This window comes from Delphinapterus leucas, chromosome 4 (assembly GCF_059928025.1).
Source record: "Delphinapterus leucas isolate spDelLeu-1000000601 "Yukka" chromosome 4, BTC_Dleu_Yukka2, whole genome shotgun sequence".
NCBI classification, from domain to species: Eukaryota; Metazoa; Chordata; class Mammalia; order Artiodactyla; family Monodontidae; genus Delphinapterus; species Delphinapterus leucas.
In genome coordinates, this window is record NC_143132.1 from 105,242,411 (window position 1) to 105,248,069 (window position 5,659).

Genomic DNA, 5,659 nt, shown 5'->3' on the forward strand with positions numbered 1-5,659 from the left:
ACTACACCGTGTAACCTCGAATTTGACCGGTCCCCCACCTCTCCCCGGTCCCTCCAATCTTTCCACTGGGCCCTTTGGAACTCAGGGTCTGTCATCAGCAAAATCCTCTATCTCCTCAGTTGCTTTGAACATTCCCTTAATTATCTTATTCTAGCTGAACGCTTGCTCTTCCGGGGACAGCTAAGTTTTTGTTACAGCAAGAAGATCAAAGAACTGTTTAGGAAAGACTTTTAGGATATGGAGAAGTCTGCTGATGACAAACTAGGCCGATCCCTGAGCACCCTGTCTCCCCTGCAGTCGTCTTTAGAGGTGGCCGTTTCTTCCCCACGTGCTACATGTGACACACTCTGGAGGAGGGGTGGGGCCCTTCTTGCCCCTCTCTGCTGCTCCCAGATCCTCTTCACTCCTATAAAACCTCAGCTCCTCTGGAAACATGCCAGCAGCCTGTCCCAGGCCTCAGTCCTCTTCTCTTGCCATCGATCCTCACTCCTCAGGAGGTCTTATCCAGTCCACAGCTTTAAATTTATATTTGCACCTGACCTCTCCTCTAAACTCCATTCTTACACAACCACCACTTGGGAGCTATGTGTGCACGTCCGACAGGCATCTCACATTCAAACCAAAGTCTTGATTGCCCTGTCTGGACGCTCCCACTCCAATCTCCTGCTTCACCACTTCTTCCTCATTTTAACGAATGACTATTCACCTAGTCATTTAACAAAATTACTATTCACCTAGATATATAGTGATATGAGTCCTGAAACCTAGAAGTCAGCCTCCACTCCTCCCTTCTCTCACAATCCACAGTCAATCAATCAGCTAATCATGTTGGTCCCAACTTCAAAATATATCTGGAAATTGACCACTACTTCTCAGTCTGGGCTAAGGCAACTGTGATAGTCTCCTGTCTCCCTGTTTTCCCTGTTAGCCCACTTCAGTCACTTCTCCTTAAATCAGCCAGCATGATCACTGAGTACTTGAGTTTGCTTTTTCAAGTGAGTGAAATGCACACATCGTAAGTGTACAGTACAATGAGTTTTGACAAATGCACACACTGGTAGAATTACCACCCAAAACAAAATACAGAACATTTATTTCACTCCAGAAAGCTTCTCTGTGTCCCTCTCCCAAAGGCACTCCTGTTCTGATTTTTATCACCATAGATTAATGTTGCCTGTACTAGAATTTCACATAAATTTGTCTATTCTTTTGTATCTGGCTTAATTCCCTCAGCATTATATTTTGACAATAGTTACTCAACCAGTGTTAATTGCTTAAACTTCATTTCAGTATTTGGAGAAGAATTTTGTTTCCTTCCTCTGAATTTTAGAGCATAAGAATTCTGAAGTGTGAGGAACCCTGAAGCTGCAATAGAACTATTTACTGCTCTGAGAAGTGTTAACTGGAGAGAAAGATAACACAGCAAAGAGGATGGAAGCAAAGAAACAGAGCAAAGGAGCCAGAGCCCTAGTGACACTGTGAACCTCTGGGTCAAACTAGAGCTTGAGACCAGCATACTGATGGACTTTTCAGTTTCATGAGCCAGTAGAGTCTCTCACTGGCTAGGCACTTTTGGTTGAGATTTCTGTTTTTTACAATTGAAAGAATCTAACTCAGAAGTGACACTGTGAGCCATAACCTAGGGCTACTAAATATAGAATCCTAACTAGATGAGCTATAGAACTACAGACGTTCAGAACTAGACAGGTGTTGTCATCGTTAGATTGGTTAGTTGGTTTGGTTTTGTTTGGGCAGTGTCTCTTTAAAAGATGTTTTACTGAGAAGACTAATGGATGAAGCAGGTCATGGTCTTCAGTTCCTTATTTTATTTATTTATCTATTTATTTATTTATTTATGCCACACCACGTGCCTTGCAGAATCTTAGTTCCCTGACCAGGGATTGAATCCGTGCCCCCTACAGTGGAACCAAGGAGCCCTAACCACTGGACCACCAGGGAATTCCCAGTTCCTTTTTATTAAAGGCAGCTGCTTTTATATACAACACTGGGATAAAATAGACCTCATATGAAGACCATTTCTGCACCTTCTGTAAAACTGCTATATAAGACACTGTACATTTTGCTACAGGCTCTCTTACATAAAAAGAATGAAATTTTAGGATTTCATCCCAGAGGATATTTTCCCCTTTTGATAAAATAGTGCACTTCTTTTCATCAACAATAACAACTCATAAGTCTCATAGGGGTGGTTTATTTTGCCTTGGCTGCCAGAAGCTTAAGCTAAATTAAATATTCAGTTGCCAGAACTATTCTCTCCAGGCTGTTAGTATAATTATTTCCTCCTCTTTCAATACATGAGATTTAAACCTCTTTATTTAACTCTCTTACATGTGTGCTTTTCACAGTAAGTGGAAGCAAGTACTATATAGGCAGTTACATATGGTAATTGGGTATGAAGACAGAGATGATTAATAGGTGGATAGATAGATATAGACAGAAAGAGAGACAGAGACAGAGAGACAGAACATCCTTTTCACTCTTACACATGGCATTTTATTTTCAAGGTAAAACTTACCCTTCAACCCTATAAACCCTGGTTCCTAAGAATAAGTCTCCACCTCTATCCTCTATTTTTCCTCCAACCCTCCATTCTTCCCACCTAATCCTTCAGCATATCCCATCCCACCTCCAGTGACATAGCAACAAATCCAGGTCAGAGGAAAGGTCAGGCTTAAAGCCACTTTTATACAGAAAGGAAATAGGGTGGATAAGAATCCTTAGTCATTCTTGAAAACCAGAGATGGATTTTTAGGTCGTGAACTTTTTCTTTTTACCCCCTGCATCATGACTAGGAAGGAGACAGAACTGTGCTAGTCCCAGCACCTTCTCTTGTGTGTGTGTGCCTGTGGTGTGTTTTTTTCTTTTCTTTTTCCCTGGGCACCTGGGGGCAGGAAGGAACAGGCTTTTGCACTTTGTGCCAGCCACTCTCTCTTCCTCGGGTCCTTTCATTGCAGGGAGCTTTGGGGAGGGGGAGGGAGGGCTTCGATGCAGTACTTCATTCAATCTGACTATCCACGTTCTAGGAAATCATATTAAACATAAGGTCAATGACTAACAAGAGCTTTCTGAACAGCTGCTCTGCTGACAATTTAGAGGACTGATTTCATCATTTGCTTATTTAAGCTAACTATACAAAAACACTTCAATTCAATTGGCCCGTAGTTCCAAACTGTGTCCTTGTTTTCTGGGAGATGAATAAGGAAGTTGGCTTGCTCCACAGACCTTTGCTCATAGCTTCACTCCTTGAGAAAGTTTTATTTTAACTTACCAGTAAAAACATATACACATTGGTCTTTCCCATCACTGGTTTCTCCCACTAGCCTTCGTTGCCTCTGATTTCATATCTAAACATGCCATTTCCCTACTAGAAATGAACGTGGCTCCCCAGTGCTTTCAGATGGATTCCAGGATCTCAGCCAAGGGCCCCTTGTCTCTCGGGGTCCCACCTTATGAGCCCCGCCCCGTACACTCCCTCTCCAAGTCTGCTCTTGTGAAACTTAACCCAACAATGAATTCACATGCTCTCTCACTGGACATTGGGTTCCCAGCTCTTCTACTGGCCCACTCTCATTCTTCCTTCAGGAATCCCCCTACCTTTCCCCTCCTCCATAGAGCCTTTCCTAACTCCACAGGAGGGTCTGGTACCTCACCTTTTTCCTCAGCATCCTGCAGTGATTCCTATTTTAACATTGCCTCTTGACCTGTCCCACCCCACCACTGAGCTCTTTGAGATCAGGGATCGTGATTTATTTACCTTGAGGTGTTTATTCCCCAAATGAGGCATTTAGGTGGTGCCTAATTAATATATGTTGAATAAATGAATTGAATGCATTGATCTGACTGAGATGAAAAGAAACCTTAGTGGCTTAACGGCCCCCCAGGTCCCAAGATGTTGTATGTCTTCTGGTGATTTTTCTCTGCCCCTCCAGATATACTCTCTCTTTTTTTATCATTCTGTAGCTTTCTTATTTAGCATTCTACTTTTTTCAGTTTTATTGAGGTATAACTGACAATTACAAATTGTATATATTTAAGGTATATATTTGAGATATGTATACATTGTAAAATAATCACCACGATCAAGCTAATTAACGTATCTGTCCCCTCACATACTTACCATTTTCTTTTCTTTCTTTTTTGGGGGGACGGGGGTGGTGAGAACACCTAAGATCCACCCTCTTGGCACATTTCAGTTTCACACTGCAGTGTTGTTAACTACAGTACCTGTTGTGTATTAGGTCTCTAGAAGCTACTCATCTTGCATAACTGAAACTTGGTACCCCTTGACCAGCATCTCCCCATCTCCACTCTACTTATCTCCGCTCTCCCCTGTGCTCTGGGAGGGTCAAAATTAGACTTTATCAAGCAGGGCCCTTTGTTCTGTGGCTTAGGACAGGGTTTGAGCAGTGGGAGGCACTGGCACGCGATCAGAGGGGAGCAGAAGAGAAAAGCTGGGGTATTTATTCCCTGTGCTCCCCTCTTACTGGAGTACAGGTTGGCGTCACTGAAGGTCACAGCTCCCATGGGGTGGTAGCCTCTCTCACATGGTCGTTCTCGCCACGTTCCCATAACTACTCTGTTTTCTCGCCCCCCCCAAGACATTTCTTTCCCTTTCTTCCCTTCCCTTCCTTCCCCTTCTCTTTTTTTATGTTTTTCATTTTTGTTTTAAAGTCTTTATTGAATTTGTTACAATATTGCCTCTGTTTTATGTTTTGGTTTTTTGGCTCCAAGGCATGTGGGATCTTAGCTCCCCGACCAGGGATGGAACCCGCACCCCCTGCATTGGAAGGCGAAGTCTTAACCACTGGACCACCAGGGAAGTCCACCTTCTCTCCTCTTGCCGTTCCAGCTATTGATAGTCCCAGATGTTTCACCATCCCCTGTGGTTCTCCCTACACCCTGCCCATATCTAAGTCACTTCATTCAACTCTTCCCATCACCCTTTTAAGTGGGTCGTCTGTCTTCTCCCTGGACTCTGCCTCAGATGCCTCAAGGATCTTATGTTTTCTTTGGTTCGCCCTATCTTTTCCATTCCTTTTCTATAATCCAACAAATTCAATCAATACTATTAATTAATCACATTAACTAACAGAAGAACATGTCTCTTTGATGGTTGACCCCTACCAGAGAAGTTGTCCCAACTCAAGGGCCTAACTCAATTTTCTGGCTCAGTTTGATTCACCAGATAAGGGTATACTTTCTACCATGCTCATTTTAACTTCTGTCTTGACACGTGGGCTAAGCCCCTCTGCAAAGTGCAAGTTGAACTGTTCACATACAACCCGGACATAGAGCATTCCATATTCTTTAATCTCATTTCTCCAAATGAAATCTGTGTTATGAGTGGCTGTGAAATGTAGGCTGTACTACTGTGGGAATAACTGATCGACTACTTGCCAAACAAAGTCCGTGCTCCCCACTGTCATCAGAGTCGTTCTGAAGTCATCACTTAGGTGTCAGCTGTTAGCCTGGATGGTGGATCCTGGATTTTGTTCTTCTGTGTCTGGCTTCCCCATCCCACCTTAATCCTGCAGGGCTTTCTCCTGTCACAAGCAGGAGAATACGCCTAAGAGGCTAGACAAGCTCATCTCTGTGGCCACTTGGTCAGCCCCTTAACCTGACCAATAATAAAACACTC